This window comes from Pholcus phalangioides, unplaced genomic scaffold (genome assembly GCF_987345545.1).
Source record: "Pholcus phalangioides strain wild (caught in Gottingen) unplaced genomic scaffold, Ppha-v1.0 ptg000041l_1, whole genome shotgun sequence".
NCBI classification, from domain to species: Eukaryota; Metazoa; Arthropoda; class Arachnida; order Araneae; family Pholcidae; genus Pholcus; species Pholcus phalangioides.
In genome coordinates, this window is record NW_028301627.1 from 5,260,096 (window position 1) to 5,279,271 (window position 19,176).

Sequence of the window (19,176 nt, forward strand, 5' to 3'; positions counted from 1 at the left end):
CGCATGGGCCCACCCGGACACGGCCTGGGGGTCTCACGCAGAGGTGGCCCACATGATAATGGGATATCGTTCGAGATTCAGCATGCAAATTGGTAAGCAATCACGGAGCCGCAAGGAGGGGGAAGCAGTCATGTCTGGTGCCCTGGACGCTGAACCAGAAGGGGTGCAAATTTCAACCTTTAACCATAAGGGGAGATTGACTTGGAAGTCTGGGGGGGCAATGTCATTATTGCTGGGGGGGGGGCACGAAGATGATGATGCCAATTCATATATACATTAGATCAGTCAACTACACCTTTGACGCTGGGGAAGGGGGGGGGGCATTGCCCCTTACGCATCTCCTCCCATGCCCTTTAACCTCTCCTTCAATATTAAAAGGAGGCACTAAAATGCGTGCTTGTCCCGACTGACCAATCATCTAGTTGCGGCACTGTGTAACCATTTCTAGTTAGGTAGGGAGGTCTTAAAAAATCAATTTTTCCGGGGACCCCAAGATTGCTCTTAGGACGACTCTGCTCTTCTCGCTGAGTACGGCAGTGCCGCGAGATATGTTAGGGATTATATTGAAGACAGTGAGACGGAGGGCTGTGATTCCCGAATGGTGAGCCACATCATCTTGAGATGTCATTGCTATTTGTACCGCAAATATTCTGATATTCTGCTGATACTTTTATTGAAAATTGTCTTATTACTACATATAGGCGTACGCAATATTTTCTCAAGGGCTGGGTTTCATTTTTTTTCTGATGGGGGTGGGAGGCCCGTCATTTCAATATTTTCTGGGGGGGGGGACAAAGAACTTATACTCAATATATGTATACACATATATCGCTTCTGGTGCATTTTTTGAAGAACCCTGCTTTATAATACATTTGGTTAAACCTAGCGTGCACAACTTCCGGTCCCCCATGGCCGAAATTACGCAGCTGCAAAACTTGAAATTTTATCGAATCCATTGATGAAAAATACGTCGATTTATTAAAAGACACACACATATGGTAGTGAATCTGCAGCACCCCACATCCTTGGATGGGGGCACTTAATTTTTGAAAGGACCCCCAGACTAAGATTTTTATCTGGCTTTCTTGGTTGAAATTCAAGAAATTTTATATTTTTATATATTTATAAGCATAAGACCGATAACTAAAGCCCCTACAGCCCGGTCTGCCTTTCCCATAAATTGGCCATGCCACTGTGATGAGCCCTCGGTGCAAGGGACTCACCCTATCAGACTTAAAGCGCCAGTTATCCCGATTCAAAATCTTATTTCACAGTATTAGACACAGTATTGGTCAGCCAGGGCAAGCATGCATTTTGGCGCCCCCTCATAATGTTGAAGGAGAGATTAAAGAGTGAAATTTGCGCCCCCTCTAACACAGTGCCCGGGCACCAGACCCGCCTGCACCCCCTCCCCCAGTTGCAGCCCTGTTAGACATTATATTGTTTTACATATTTCTCGTGAACGTGAAGCTTTGTAACCACCTGCACTGCCCATACCCAGTCTGCCCATGCGCTAAAACGGCCCTACTTACTGGGGCCTCCTCCTCGGAAATATTTTTTACGGATCCAAATTCGAAGACCCTCCCACGCCCCTAAAAGAAATTTCGGTGGATTTATAGAGCAAAAATTAGTTAACCTCTGGGCCCAACACCTATCACCAGGACCGCAAAACTGTTCTTGCACCGGGCCGCTGAATGACTAAATCCGGTCCTGCCCCCGGGCCATAGGCACAGGAATCTGGGGTTGAGGCAGTTCGACCCCCTCCCTAATAAATTTTAAAAAGGGGCTGAGCACCCTCCCCATATTTAATAAATATGCAATGCAACAACCACTGCCCCACCCGCATAAGGGCTAGAGTCCCGTATATATGGGACAACCAGTCCCCCACCCATAGTGGTGGGATGACAAGAGATTCCATACGGCTCGCGAAAAAGTGTTGTTAAGAAAGTACCTAGTGCTTACAACACGATAATTGTATCAGAGAGAGTTTGTGGCCAGCAGCTAAAAAGTACACGCCTGGGTAACACGTATGCGAAATCGAATTATATTATATTGCACTAATGATTGTGCATCAATTAAACATTTTGAAATTAATTTTATCCCTGTTTTCATTGTCACATGGCCCGCAAAAGTAAGAGTTTGAACATCTATGTCGGGGCCAAAATCAGACATGGAGGTTATCCGTGACCTGGATCAAAGACGTTTTGTTAATCAGTGAACGCATGTTGTTTAAATGTTGGAGCTCCTGGGCAGGGCCGTAACCCGGAGGGGAACGGGTAGGTCTGGTGCTCCGGATCCAGGGCTAAATTTTCGACATTACAAGGGGACGCCAAAATACTTGCTTGCTCCGACTGACCAAGTATCTATTTACGGTCCTGTCCCAGAGCAAACGCTTCACTTCCCCATGCAGAAATCAGGCCCTGTTCTATGTTCTACAAGTAATGTGATCAACCAATGCTTGGTCAGCCAAGCAAGTACATATTCTGGCGTTCCCTTGTAATCAAGGTCGCAACTAGGGGGGGAAGGGCAGGTGGGTCTCGTGCCCAGGGCATGCCCCTCCACAAGGGGTGGGCTGGCAAGGCTCCAGTCCTGAGGCCCCGGGACGATTTTCATTATTTTTTGTTTTTCACGCTATAAATCCATCATAAAAGGGCCCGTGAAAGTCTGGTCGGGAAATTCCAGCCTGGGGGTCCCACTCCAGGATGTGGGGGCCATGGCCCAGGGCGCTGGACCAGAGGGGGGCACAAATTTTATTCCCAAAAATCTCCTTCAACATTACAAGGGGGCGCTAAAATGCGCACTTGCCCCGGGTGACCCAGCATCTAGTTGCGGCCCTGCTTGTAATGTTGATTAAAGGAGAGGTGAAAGGATGAAATTTGCTCCTGGGCAGGGCCGTAAACAGGAGGGGGAACGGGTGGGTCTGGTGCTCCGGATCCTGGGCTAAATTTTATCCTCTGACCTTTCTTTCGACATTACAAGGGGACGCCAAAATACTTGCTTGCTTGCTCCGACTGACCAAGCATCTATTTGCGGTCCTGTCCCAGGGCAAATGCTTCACTTCCCCATGCGAAAATCGGGTCCTGTTCTATGTTCAACAAGTAATGTGGGCAGAGCCGCAACCGATGCTTGGTCAGCCAAGCAAGTACATATTCTGGCGCTCCCTTGTAATCAGGGTCTTTTTTTTTTTTTTTTTTCTACCCAAACCTCTCCTTCAATATTACAAGGGGGGCGCTAAAATGCGCACTTGCCCTTGGGTGACCAAGCATCTAGTTGCGGCCCTGCTTGTAATGTTGATTGAAGGAGGGGTGAAAGGGTGAAATTTGCCCCCTCCCCAGACCAAACCCGCCTGCTCTCCCCTAGTTGTGGCTCTGAATGTAAGGCCGAGTTATAAGAAAAAGATGAAAATTTATTCCAATTAATATATTCCCACTGAACGTTGAACATCAAAAGGCCATCATTTATGGGGAAAATATTTTCCCCCCATTCTGATAATTCCCTTTCCGTTTCCCTTTTTGATTTTACAAACGTGCATACTTCCCATTGATTTAACATTGCATACATGGGTCGAAAAAAAAATCTGTCAAAAATAAAAAAACTTTCAAAGAATAAAAAAAAATATATTTTGATAATTAGCGGTATTTGCGGCATCTACTCTGAAAAAATGACAGAGTTTTGTGAATTAGAACTATGCAAAAAAAATTATCAAAAATAGTAATTTTACTCAGTGTTCCAACGGGAGACGGTAGCGTGAGGAATCGGGTGACGTCACTTGATTTTTCCAAAAGAGTAGCTAGATATTACAAAGGCATTAATCATCTACCGTCGTTTCGTTGCATCGAAGTTATCCGGAAAAGGGTTGGTTACTTTTTCACGGAGACAATACACCGTAAACTCAGATCGATAGCGGGTTCGAGATGTTTCCAAACCCTGTGAAGTTGCCAACAATTACTATGATATAATTGAACAGAACAGAACAGAATCAAATTGTTACCCCCCATGCCCAGCTCTTGGCTGATTGTGGGGTTACGAACGGGCCCAGTAAGGCCTATGAAGAAGGGGGAAAAAAATAGACTGTCAGTTTTATAAGATAATTAGTGTGTGTGTGCATGTATGTGTTTTGTGTGGGAAAGAAAGCATAGTCAAATCCAGGTCACGGTCATAGCTATACAGAATTTAGCCTAAATGCAGATAAATCACTAAGAAAATGCCACCACAACTCTTCGATGACACGTCACTGCCGGATGGAGAGAGGTCCAACCCACATATTTATCTTAGTGGTAACTGCATGCGTCAAAGTGAACTCAATCAGAATAAAAGAATGGTGGTTATAATCCAAAGTTTTAATTTATACACTCGTCAAATTAAATGCCATTCGTCCGGGTGGCTTTTTATTATTTTTTTTCCAAGTTCCAATATATGTGCCTTATAGTAATTTCCATATGTACAAGGTGTTAATTAAATACGATAATTAGATGCGGAAAAAAGTGAAAAAAAATAGGTGCCAAATAGATAAATGCGATTAAAATAGGTGCCACATAGATAAATGCGTTTAAAATAGGTGCCACATTAGTAGAGAATAAGTGTATATATATAATATTTACAGTCCTAATTATAGCCTAGGAGGCTTCCAAGTTATTCCTGCATTATCCAATCTCCTCCCAAGGGAGGTGGAAAATCTGCTGGGGTCTCCTATACACTGTTCGAGCCGATGTTTTTGGTGTAGGTGCTGAACTATAATCAACCAAGTCTTTGATATGTTGATGGCTGGAATTTTTCATTCTCTCAAATTGATTTTTATTAATTTCTTTGATATATTTGAATATATGAGGAATGCCCAGATCTTGGCGAATATTAATATTTCTGATGAACCAAGGTGCATTCAAAAATCTCCTTAGAATTTTATTTTGTTCAGTTTGCAAGATTTTAATATTGGTTTTGCATGCATGAGCCCATGCAGGTGAGGCATAAAGCATCGTAGGGCGAAGTATTGACTTAAATAAAAGAATTTTATTTTTAATGGATAGCTTAGCCTGGGGAAATGAAATTTTGTTAAGAGCACCCATTACATTGTTTGTTTTATTACGTACATAATTAATGTGCGGTAAAAATGACATTGTTTTATTTAAAATGCATCCCAGGTATTTTATTTTTCTAACCGGACTGATCTGGTGATTACCTATATATAAATGCCTATCCGGTATACCATGTTTCCTAGTAAACCATATAAATTGTGTTTTTTCACGGTTCAATACAATGTCCGACCTCTTGCACCAGTCCATAATTCCTTCTGTGGTTTCCTGCAGATTTTCCAGGGCCTTGGAGGGGTCTCGGTTATCACATAGTATAGCCGCATCATCGGCAAACAAGGCAAGTATACCCACTTGAGGAGCTGGAAAATCATTGATGTATATTAAAAACAACTGTGGACCCAAAACACTACCCTGTGGTACTGATGCTTTGATGTTCTTAACAGATGAATTAGAGTCCCCTATTTTTACCTGGAATGTTCTGCCGTTCAAATAACTGTAGAAGAAAAGTATAAAGTGTGGGGGAAAATTGAGATCAATCATTTTGGCTAATAAAGTGGGGTGGTCACATTTATCGAAGGCCTTTTTAATATCCAAAAAGGCGGCCACCACATAATCAGAATGGTTGAATGCATCGATTATATATTCAGTCACCCTAATCAATTGAGTGACACAGGAATGTTCCTGTCTAAAGCCATGTTGTTCTTTTCGAATTATGTTATTGTCATCCAGATATTTTTGAAATCTAGGAGCTAAAATCCTCTCGAAGACTTTTGAACAATTAGATAAAAGGCTAATGGGCCTGAACGATTCAGGAAGTAACGGGTCAGTTCCTGATTTGGGTATTGTTCTAATGAGTGAATGTTTCCATATCTTTGGAAAGTGGTTAAATTTTAATGCTGCGTTAATAATGTTCGTGAATGTCAAAATAATATGACAAGGCAGATTTTTGAGAGCTTTGTTACTTATACCATCATAGCCACTAGCTTTTCTGTTGTTTAATTTGTTTATAATGTCAGTGACTTCAGCCAAGTCTGTGGGTTCAAAGCTGGAAATATTATTATTAATGTGAAAGTGTATATAACGAGCAACTCTACGACGGAGCTCAACTTGAGTCGTTAACGGTTGTAAATTGATTTTCATAGGCGGTAGCAAAAGTTTCAGCTATTTCTTCTGCTGAAAAAACCAGACCATTGGGGCCTTGTATTTTATTGATTATACGAGTACCACCAGGTTTGCAAAGATTCCATGCTTTCCATATGTTTCCATTTTCTGAGGTAGCATTCTCTACAAATTCGGTAAACCTACCATTTACAAAATTTTGCACTTCTTCTTTAATCTCACGATTGAGACGATTTAGTGTAATTTTGTCTGAACGTCTACGAAAGCGTTGCCAATTACTACGTATTTTGTTTTTGTGTCTAATCTTTTGCATGATTTCTCTAGAAAGTCCATATTTATTTTCAGGCTGTAGCACTTCTGTAGATGAATCATTTAATGCAGCTTGTATTATTTGTGTTAAATGTGATACCGCCTCATCTATATCCTGAGCGTTGTTCAGTGTCAGCCCTGCTGTTTGATTTGTTTCCAAAATTTGTCTATACATGTCCCAATTAATACGTTTAATTGTTCTCCTGGTGCAAGAGCGAAGAAAATCCATAATAAAAAATACTGGATTGTGCGGTGAGCTGAGAATTGACTTTGTGTAAGTTTGAACGTCAAAGAGAATGTTTTTGGAGATGCCAAAATCAATTACATCAGGTTGATATCTATTTTGAGGTGGTACATGTGTTGGTGTAGTGGATGAATGTATATTTAGGAAATTATCAAGGCAGAATTTTCTTAACACTCGACCACATTTTTTATTTATTTACAATAACCCCAGAAGGCATGAAATGCACATCTGTTGGATTTTTTACTAAAGAATAGATCGTTTTTACTATTCCAATCGCCCCCTACAAAAATTGGAAGCCCTGTTCTGAATAAGTGTTTTAGTAAATAAATATCTATGCAATTATTGGGGGGCTTATACATTGCACAGAAAGAAATGGGTGTTCTATCTATGTAAACAGTGACAGCAGTAGCTTCCATTTGAGTGGAAGGAGGTGGCTGAGAAAAAGATGCCAATAAAAATATGGATGTCATATATTTCAAAAATACAGCAACCCAATTAAAAATGCAATTAACACAAATTATAAACAATATATACACGTGATAAAATATTATACAATGCCCGTAAAGAATACTTATGGTTGTCTTATTCTAAGTATGGATAGAGCCGCTCGATTTATCGTATTTCTTTTTAAACGTGTCAATTGTGTTGGGATAACCGGGACGGGGGTGCAAGTTGCTTGAAAATGGGTCTGACATCCACCTCTCGCCTGTTTGGCTGTAGTCAAAGATATGACGTTTTTTGAAAGGGCTTCAGTGTTTTCTGCTTAGTGTCAAAGGGAAAAAGTCAACCCATAATTATTCCAATTTATGTTTTGCAACCAACCCCTCAATGACAGCTGAAAAAATGTCTTCTCAGCACAAAAAAATTATAGGGGAAAAAAATCGAACTTGGAAATTGAATGTCTCGCTCAATTTTGGTCGTGCGGTGCTTTGTTTCTCATATTGCAAGGATATTGCATTCTTGAGTCAGGGCCGTAGGGATCTGGGAAAAATATTTGGGATTTTTTGAAATGATAAATTTATTTATGCAAAAGTACCACGATATTTATCACTTGTTTTTGACCGGCACAAGAATATTTACAGATCACTTAAGTCAAGAGTGATCAACCATTAGGGGACTGTAGGCCACTTAATGGATTTGACAAAGTACAGCTGGCCACTTATGTGATCTCGAGGAAGTTGGCAAACATGTTAATTTTTACTTCCAGACAAGTACGGGCCCCACTGAGCATCCCGAAAACAATTTCGCGGATCCCGTGAAGCCGGGTTTTCTCAGAAGCAGTTTTCCTGTGCTGCGCGCAACGTGATTCGCCCAGCGCGACACGCCGTCCACTCTGTGAAGTCTTGTGCATCTCCAAACGATATTTCGTCGAAAAACATCAATAACAAACGTCGGACTCGTATGGACTCGTTTGTGACGGGTTAAATTCTTAATTTGCGTAAACCTCTTACCATAAACATCACATTTATTTGGCTTTCCTTCAGTATGAGTTCGTGAGTGGATTTCCAAGTCTTGGTCCAATTTTTCCAAGAAAATTCAAGCATTTCCATCTTTACTTCAGAAAATGAACGACAGATGGCAGCATGAACACTAATTGTACGCACTTTCAATCAAGCCAACTCTGGAACTTTTATTCTTCATTGAATATTAAAACTATTTCTTCCTAACTCATAAACCATAATACGATAATTACGACTATCAAATAGAAATATTCATCTCACATATGGCCCATGATACACATGCTACTAAATTCGCAATTCTACTAATTTCCACAAATTTGAATGACTAATTAGTTAATCGATTATGATTTCAATTAGCATCAGGATGGCAAGTTTATAAATATCAGGAAATTCACAATTTTACAAATTTTCACGTATTTCAATGACTAATTAATTAACTAAATAACATTTTAATTAGCATCAGGATCGTTGTGATTGACAAACAAAAAGCTTTCAAATTTATTAAAATAGAAAATCGCAATTTTACTAATTTTAACGAATTTGAATGACTAATTAGTTAACTAATTAGGATCGTAATTAGCATCAGGAACGATGTGATTAATAATGGGGTTTTTATTATTATTTTTTTTTTATTTTGTCAAATAGTCAAATTGCTTTATATAGCAAATGCTTCTCGTATGATTCTTAGGAAAATATATCAACGCTAGATGGCAGGCAACCCTATTCGTAATATTGAATTTTGTACGCGACATCTATTTGCAAATTATGCTACATGGAGTTGGAGAACTCAAGTTTGAAATCTTACGATGTTTTTCATTAAACCAGACAGAAAAACTAGAAAAATATAAAAATTTCGCTTTAACAAAACAGCATCGATAAAATAAAATAATGTTCGACATAGAGGTCTTCAAATCGTAACGTACAACATTTGGTTAAGTATATTTTTTATATCAATTATTTTTGGACAGATTTTATGCATCTCCTCACTGAACTCGGGTACACAGTCCTGGAGGTATCTCAACTGAAAAGTTACAGGGGAAAATACCCTAACAAAACAATTGTGAAGATACCTATTTGGCTTGTTGAGCTGCCCAGGTCAAGTAAGAGCAAGGAAATTTTCCATCTGGATTCTCTTAATTACCTCAAAGTCCGAATAGAATCTTATCACCGAAAAAGGGGCGTGGCACAATGCTATAATTGCCAAGCTTGGCGACATGTCGCCAAGAACTGTTTTAATGATGCCAAATGCGTCAAGTGCCTCTCGCCACATCACACTTCAATGTGTAGTAAAGTCAAGGGCGTAGACACTCCAGAATGTGTTAATTGCCAGCGGGAGGGTCACGTAGCCTCATATCGTGGTTGCTCGAAATACCCGCCAAATAAAGCCAAGTTCACACAAGGGTCCAGGGCTCCCGGAGCCCCAAACACCTCGTCGCAAAAAGTCACAAGACAAGCAGAAGCTGGCCCAAGCGCGTGGAAGAAAAAAAATCCCACCAAACCGCCAGGAGAGAATCAGCCGGGGAGCATCACTACTGATAAGAGGGGGATGTTAATCCCTCCATTGTCCTCTGAAGCAACCTCTTCTTCCGGAGAAGAAGGAGCAGCCGAGAACGTATGGGAAGATAACGTCACTCATGACTCTCTTCCGAGTCCCCTTGGTGACATCATGGAAGCAACAAGCAAATCATCCCATAAGGCAACAGGGGAGATGGCGATGCAGACAAAAGTCCCTGTCAAGAACACACTCCCTCCAGCCTCCAGCCAATCAGTTAATACCCCGTTCCAGAGCTTTCCGAATTTAAATTTTTCTGATATCCTTGCAAAGCTCCCCATTCAAGAGTTAATTAATATTGCAACAGGCACTTTCATGAAAATCATGATAGCTCCCAACCACGAGGAGAAAATGGTCGCCATCATCGATGGCCTAAAACAAGCAGCCGCAAAAATCCTTGGCCTCTTTGATGTCTAGTACACCTCCAAGGCAAGTCAAAAATTTAAAAATCTTTGGGTGGAATGCCCGAAGTATCGTAAACAACCTCCATGAATTCAGGCAGGTAATTCAGGACGAAGTCCCAGATCTGGCTTGCATTCAGGAGACATGGTTGAAAGCCCATCATACCGCCAAAGTCGCCAACTTTGATTTAATACGAAAGGATAGGCTCTATGATTATGGCGGCGGAGTAGCGATATATGTGAAGCGCCATCTATCGTACAACATTGTCACTCTACCAGATTCCCGTGATTGTGAAGCAATAGCTGTGGATATTTACAAGAATAATAACAGCAAAATCAGAGTGGGCGTTATCTACAAACCGCCCAACAATCCTATTGACCTCCCCCTACTGGATGCAATATTCCAGGGGCGTCAACCCACTATTTTGGTCGGTGACTACAACTGTAAGTCCCGACTCTGGAACAGCAACAAATATAATAGAGAGGGGCGGAGATTAGAGGCATATTGCCATCGCAATAATTTAGTGCCTTTCGCCACCCAAACACCCACTCATTTTCCCGACACACAACGAGGACGTCCTGATGTCATAGACTTTGCACTGGCGAAAAACATCACTTTCCCAATGTCTATTGACACAGAATCAATTCTATCATCTGATCATAATCCTATCTTCTTGGAAATGGATTTCACTCTGCCATTGTGCAAAATTCCCACTAAAATCACCAATTGGGATCTCTTTAAGCTTAAGCTGGCCCAGAAGGAAATGCCAACTAATGTGCCATGCTCATCACAAGACCTTGAAGCCATAATTGACTCTTTCACTAAAACTCTCAATGAAGCGGCTATTAGCTCCTCACGGGAGCTCCCCAAGAAAAACCCATTGGCTCTCCCGAGCTGGCTTAGAGGAAAAATCCGCCAAAAAAATAGACTTAGGCGAAAGTGGCAGCGTACACTCAACCCCCACTTCCGCACGCAATACATAAATCTGGTCCGCACAACAAAAAAAGAAATTCGGGACTTTGTCAATGACCGGTACGTCAATTATTTGGCCGAAGCATCCTGTCAAGATGGCTCCTTCTATAGGGTATATAAAACGTGCAAGCCCAGAGCCCGAGCCATGACATCAATACAGGGCCCCAATGGCTTGGTTTATACCGATCCCGAAAAAGCTGAGGTCTTTGCCAGTGTGTATGAAGAACAATTCTCACCTAACAATAACACGCCGGCACATCATATTGATAGAGTTAATAACAATGTAATTAACTACTTCTCTACTACTCATTGCGAGCAACCTTCTTCTCTCTATCCGACTGATATTAACGAAGTTAAAAACATTATTGTGCACCTTCACAAAAAGAAAGCCCCTGGCTATGATAACATCAATAACCTTGCTATTAAATCCCTTCCGGACAATGTGATCGAACATCTGACTAACATCTTCAACAAACTTTTAGAGCTCCAATACTTTCCGCTTTATTGGAAAAAGGCAGTGGTGAAGGTAATCCCGAAACCAGGCCAAGACCTTCAGTTGGCGACAAATTGGCGCCCGATCTCACTCCTTAGCTCTCTTGGCAAGCTATTTGAGCGTATCATTGCCATAAGAATTGCCAAATTCTCAGAAGACAACGAGATAATCCGTCCAGAACAACACGGCTTCCGCAGAGGCCATTCTACTTGCACTCAACTACTCCGGGTAACGGAATATTTGCAAGAAGCCCTAATTAATAAGGATACTGCTGCAATAGTCTTTCTTGATATCCAAAAAAGTTTCGACAAAATTTGGCATCATGGACTTTTGCATAAGCTGATTTGTATGGATATGCCGTACAGCATAATTAAATTCGTGAAAAGTTATCTGGAAGGTCGAACTTTTCGAGTCCAGATCAACGATTCACAATCCGAAATTAGGCAAATACGAGCTTCTATAGCTCAAGGAAGCGTTCTTGGGCCGCAATTGCATAACTTTCATATGAACGACTTCCCCAGAGCCCAAAGGGGAATGACCGCACTATTTGCCGACGATTCTTGTATTATCCAAGTTGAAAAAGATCCCCAACGAGCTCTTGATAATCTTCAGCGCACTATATCTGAGGTTGAATCGTGGTGCCAAAGAAGCCGCGTTGTTCTGAATCCTAATAAATCAGTTTTCATGTGGGTCTCTCGTCGGAATATCCTTCCCACACCCGCTCACGTAACAATTAACAACATAAACATACCTCCGTCTAACTCTACTAAATACCTCGGAATGATTTTGGATAAAAAATTGTCCTTCGCTACACACTGCAAAGACGTCATAAATAGAGCTAAGAAATCAGAAGCTCTAATTAGACGCCTCTTCAACACGAGGTCTGCTCTTTCCATGGAGAATAAACTAATTTTATACAAAATGATAATCCGTCCATCACTTCTGTATGCATCACCTGTCTGGATGTACCGTAAGAGATCCAACCTCATAATGATCGAGCGACAACAAAACAAATACCTCAGGAAGGTCACGAAGGCCCCTTGGTTCGTACGAAACCATAACATTCGATCTGACATCAAAGTCCTCACGATCTGCGAATACGTCAAGAGTCTCGCAAAGCGCTTTTTTGAAAGGTTAGAGAGCTCGGACTTCGACCACCTCAGAGCGATTTCAGCGTACAGTGCCACCGAATTTAGAGCACTGCCTAGACCTAAGAACGTTCTCTTGATGGTTAGACCCCCTATACAGGGATTGTAAATACACTTTTTTTTTTTTTTTTTTTTTTGTAAATAATATTAACTACAATCGTAGATCATATCTTTTTCACCTTATACCATCACTTAATCATCTCATTTAACATCATCCTTGGTTGTGGAAAACATTCATCATTTTCGATAAGGGACCCATGTCTCATCCCCCCTTATCCTCCCCTCAGGAGAATAATATAAGAGAACGTTCTTACGTCATACACAAACAACCCTTATCCGTTTAGGATACAGCCTAGCAAAATTGGCTCTCTCTTTCCCCCCTTCTTCTACCCTCTGTACCGCCACCAGGTGGCGCCCAGCAGCCTAAGAGCTGCATAAATCTAACGCCCCTTACACCAACCATGGCAAAATTTGCACATCTGTGACTACAATTGGCAGAACAATGATGAAGTGGTTATATTGTGCCATAATGGCACCGAGGCACCACGTCTGACAAATTATGGCTTTGGCTTTGGCTTTGGCTTTTATGCATCTCGCAATTATTTAACTCTTGATTGCCTTTCCAGAGGGATTCTTCTCAGGCCTGATTTCGGTCGAGGAAGATAAATTTTTTTCAAAAGATTAGAAAATTATGTACTTCGTGATTATATACGATTAAAAGCGACAAAATAGAAAAAAAGAAGAGTTTTTACCACACTTTGATTACTTATTTACAAAAATTGCAAAAGAGTTGCAAGTTTCGAGCGTGTTATCTAGCTTGTATGCTATTTACCATAGTTAGATTACCCAAGTGTCCCGCACTCTCATAAAGATTGAGCACCCTTTTAGATACTCGGGAGGGGGAATTATAAATGAGAAAATTCTCACGAGATTGTTTTGATCAGCTCTTCTAAAGAGCGCCCGTTTAATGCCGCTCACAGGAACCGTTCCGAACATCTCGTATCTCCTTCCGGAATTAACCGAAGACACTAGCATTACTCGCTGTATTAAATCACGTAGACCAATACAGCACGAATACGGGGAAATGTTTTTCGTTCTTTAAACACTCAAAAATTGTTGATATTGAAACTACTCGTAAGATATTACTTTTAATAACTATCAACAGAAAGTTTGTGATGGAGCAGTTCCAACTCCAAATCTTAATTTATGAATGATTTCATTCACTGCTTTCTAAAATCATTTAGAAACTTAAAAATTCAGGATTACAATAGTGATAAGAATCTTTCATGATCGTGAGGAGTTGTCGCTGCATTATTCTAGATGACGCTCTCAATACAGTGATGTGTACAGTGCCATCTTGTGAGTAAATTTGTATTTACAGTCATTGATCAATATGACAGAAAACCCGAAGACCTACTGTTTGTTTCCTTATCGAAAAATCAGTATAGCCGCTATTAACAACCCCTTATATACACATATGAAGGATATTATAAGGCGCCTCTCTCTCTTACCTCAACCTAGAATTGTTCCTTACTAAATGATAGTGGTGTCCCCTTGTCGAAGAAGTTGATTGACGGTAGAGGCGCGCTCAGGGAGCCCGTGCCCCCCACTTCAAGACGACCAAAAATGAGAAAACAATGTATATTTTGGTGAAAAAAAATCGATATCGCAAACTCTGCCTCTTTGGAGGTAACGGAAGTAAGGTGCTTTGCATCAGTCCGCGGTTTTGTGAGCGGTTCTTTCCATCTACGGCAATAGATCACTAAACATTGATTTTTTTCACCGTAGTAAATTTATCGTGAACAGAAAGTGTTTCTATATGTAATGCATTGTTCTGGGTCGGACTTGGCTGAAAGTAAGACCCGAGATACATATGCTACTTAGCGGCACGAAAGCATGCTATTTTCAAGCAAATGTTTCCATTATTGATTGCTTTTGCCCGAAAGTAGCGTGCTTTTGTGCTATCTAGTAGCATGTGTACCTCGGGCTTATCAGCTTGCATACTTACATACTCACTGTCGAAAATCATTATACCAGATCTCATCGTGTAGTTTTAAATGCAAATTGTTTCTTTAAAGTTATTCAGAAATCCATTCATTCACTTAAATAATGTGTTTTCTGAAAATATGTTAAATACACACGCAGAATCAATTTTATTGAAACCAATGATCGCAACCAATGTCCTCTTTATTCTCTCGGTGTTAGGGCTAACTGGAAAAAAATCAGCTTATCTGTGAATGTGAAACGGGTCATTTGGGTGATCTGTAAATGTGCTTCGGGTTGTTATAGTGATCTGTAAAGGTGCTTCGGGTTATTTTAGTGATCTGTAAATGTGCTTCGGGTTATTTTAGTGATCTGTAAATGTACTGCGTATCTCTCAAATGATCTGTAAATGTGCCGTGGGCCGTTAAGAAAGTTTCCACTGTACCAATATATAGCAGTTTCGATAAGTGGTCATATTTAAAAACGTATCATCCAGTGCAAAACAGAAGTTTTTTACGCTAGTTTTATAAAAGGTGGCCAGTCGTCCCGGTTTTTAACTGATCACTGTCACGACATCTGTTTGTGTTGGTTCTTGTCATCGCCTAATCCAGTGTTTCTTAACCTTTTTTTGCCCGTGGTCCCCTTTGAACCATATTTTTTTCTCGTGGCTCCCCTGTCTTACCCCCAGAGTTTTCAACGCTCATCTAGAAGCAAGACACTTTATACGTATTGAAATGATTTTTTTCAGTGAATTTATACTGAACGAAAATTTTGCAAAGAAAATTGGCCTCCAAACCACTAGCCTAGAATTTATTGATCTCCCCGCTAGTCCGAGTTCTACCAGGACCGTCTCAACATCATGGGGCCTCCACCTTAGGCAAAGTGATGGTATGGTAGTCCCATACTTTAGCTGGAAATGAACAGCCTACATATTTCCTACTTATTTTCAAAATTTATTGTACTATACAAAATATCATAAGATGGGGTCGGTTATGGGCATGAGGCCCCTCACAAGAGTGGGACTGACAGAGCTACAGCCCGGGGCCTAATATGGTTTTCATCATTTTCTTTTTCATACAATAAATTTCATATAGGGAAGGGGGTCTGAAATTATGTTTGCCTGACCTCTCGAAATACAAAATTGAAAGGAGGAGATTTTTACTCACAATTTCCCACGCTGACATCACCTTAGTATCTTTGGATACCGGATTTCTGAAGGGACACACAGTTCCTGACAGTTCATTTATTTGAACACATTATAGTCACCAAAACTTTCCTCGACGACGGTGGACTGCTTGGCCACCAGTCACTTGAAAGATACCTCTGCACCATCCTTGGACTGGACTGCAAGAAACTGCTGCTGGTCTTCATTTTTTTGGCATGACTGTTGGTTGCTCCAGGGTTCCTCGCATTTAGTACGAAGGTGTAACAGCAGGTGAACCTTCCTCCTGGATCAGCTGGAAGCAATTGATATGACGAAATGACTCTGCGTACTGGCTTGTAGTTATATATATATATTTTTTTTTTTTTTGAACTTACATCTTCAAGAAATCCTTCTCACGTTACGGCTTTTGACAGTTCTAAATTAAATGGGGTTTGAGTGACTTGGGACTATAAGTTTCGGGGGATCTTCAAGTTTCGTGTGGGGGGGGGGGGAGATCTTCAACGGAGGGATCGCACTTTCTCATGCAACTGGTCCCGATGAACTGCGCGCCCCCAAAGTTTTCCAGTGATAATATTGAGTGATGGGCGGGGCTTGAAAAGCGCATCCTCTAATTCATCGCGCAAACTGCGTCATCAAAAATTTTATCCAATTGTATCACGAGGCGCCACCCAAAACATGAAACCAAAAGAAAAATACCACGGGGGCGATTTGAATAAAACGAAAGGGCCAAAACAAAGATTTTAACAACAACAATAATTTTCAATATAAGATTTCCCGATTAAACACAGAAATATTCATCAAAATCAAAAAACATTAACATCATTATGTGGGGAAAAAAATTAGCTTTCCAACGATATGCGACATCATCTATATATATAAAATTGATTTTCTGTGTGTCTGTGTTCCCTATACAAATCTACAATTTTAGATCGATCGTCGCCAAATTTTGCATATATACCAAATGGGACCCAACTTAAACGATAGGCTACTTTAAAATTTCGTCAGGGTAGGGCAAAAACTGAGGCAATGGGCAAAAAACTGTCGGGCAACAATGGTTTTCAGGCCTCAACAATCACTTCCCGAACGTTTACTTTGGTTACCGTGGTTCCTTAGCAATGCGTTTCAGACGTGTATATGCCTTTACAACGGTTTGTCACTTCTTTAATCCTGTTAGTATATGTATAATAGTTTATGCCTTTATAATGGTTTGCCACTTTATTCAATCCTCCCAGTAATGAGAGCTTTTTAAATAGACACCATCATCAGCATCACTTTGAGGGTAAGGGGCCGTTCAAGTATTACGTCATCATCGATGGGGGGGGGGGAGTTTCCGATTTGCTGACATTTGATGACAGGGGGGGGTTTGGATAATGCCTACGTCATCAACCACCCTTTACGAAAATATGAGTTAGGATTCAGAGGGGCAGACCTGATGAAATTTTTCTGACAAGTGTGGGGGGGGGGGTCAGTGTTTTGGTGACTTTTGCTGACAAGGTGGGAGGAGGGGGTCAAAAATGGCAAAAAATTTGCTTACGTAATACTTGAACGGCCCCTAAGGCAAAAGATGATGCACCATAGAAATCAGTGTTAAAATTGCCGATTTTAATGTAGAAATGCGGAAATTTGGTGGGGTTTTCTGTCACATCAATAATTTTAAAAATTGTATTCAATACTCGATTTTTGAAATATTGAGTTCGCTTAGAGATACGAAGCCCAGAAAATTAGATATGAAGTAAATAACCGGACCTAATTTCGAGTTGGATATTCATGCAATAACATTGATTTCAACTTTTTATTTATATCTCCTCAAGCATGAAAATTAATGTCTCCGTATTGCCTTTTAATATTGAACTGCATAAATTCATATATTTTAGGTTGCTTTAAAATTAATTATGGGCCCGTAAAAAGTACATCGAAAAAATTCCACAGCTTCAATTAAGCATTTCTTGAAGCAGAAACAGGCAGAGATAGATAAGTTCAAAGGGGGGGGGGGGATCGAAATACCTAGCACCCTTAAAAAAAAGAAAAAAATATATTTTTTTTTTCGTTTCTTTAAATCTAGATTTGTTTCTTTCATGAGTCGCGCAGGAAGTCGCCATATTGGTTAACTTGGACACGGTTTGTATGCCCCTCAAGAAAAAGTGAGGGAGATATCACGTGATCCAAAAAGCCTCATTGAAGAAAACCCGGGCAGCGCCGGGTATTATAGCTAGGCGCATTTGGCCAAAATCCTTATTATTTAGATTACAGGGTATAATCTATATCGATCATCCAGATTTATCTCCCGCATTTTTGTAATTATACAAATCCGCATTCCTCTACCATTTTGGCAATTGTGCAAGTTCGAAACATGTTCCGTTATTAATTTTTGTAATTATGCAAGTTGCAAAATGTTTTTCTTTCATTTTTGTCGTTATACAAGTTCGTAGCATGTTTTCTCTTTCCCATTTTTGTACCCGGGCAACGCCGGGTATTATAGCTAGTATATAAATATTCTTCTTTCGCGACATGCCGAAAAATTTAAATCTAGACAAAAGAAATTCTTAAAAAAATTCAAATTCAACACTTTCTCCATGACAGAGAATAATTTCAATGATATAACATTATTTCAAAAGTTTCTCTCCCTCACAATATTTTACAACACAAGTTTTTTTTTTTTTACTTAAGCATCGGAAACAGTGGAGAGAAAAGGAAAAAAAAGTTAAATTTTAAAATTGAAAGACACACAAGGTCTCAAAATTATTTGACTCTTGATTAACAAAAATGTTTGTTTCCCTTATTTTAAAAAAAAACATCGACTCAGAATATGCTGAAGGCGAAAAATCGGCTTTTCAAGAATAAAAAAAAATATTTCGATATTTTTTTTAGATTCCCCCAAAACGTGGATCCCCTTTACCTAGGGCCTCTACCAAAATGGGTTCCGCTTCTGTATTTCCAAAAGTATATCACTTTGATTAAAATTGTTTGTTCGGGTTCGAAGACTGTCGCCCGTTTGAGTTAGTTCTCAACCTTTCCACAACATTAGTGGTTGGCATCATTAGGAGAATTGATGATGGTTGCGAAAATCGTATCAACTATATATCACTTTGCTCTCTAAAATAGTGTCAAAGGTGGAGGCCACTAATCTAATGTATGTATATGAATTGAAGCACTAGAACATTATCATCGTGCCCCCCCCCCCAGACTTCCAAGTCTATCTCAGCCTATGATGACAAACAGGGCTTCGGCTCAATAATAATGAACACAATATAATGAGACCTACGACGCCGGTGAAAATAAGAAATGAAAATAGTGCAAAA

At 40.3% G+C, this 19,176-nt stretch overlaps 1 protein-coding gene across 1 annotated transcript in view; it reads right to left on the bottom strand.

The window, feature by feature from the left end:
• Positions 1 to 19,176, bottom strand: part of LOC149065135 (uncharacterized) — a 237,526-nt gene that overhangs the window by 12,288 nt on the left and 206,062 nt on the right. The gene's annotated exons all lie outside the window — the stretch shown is intronic.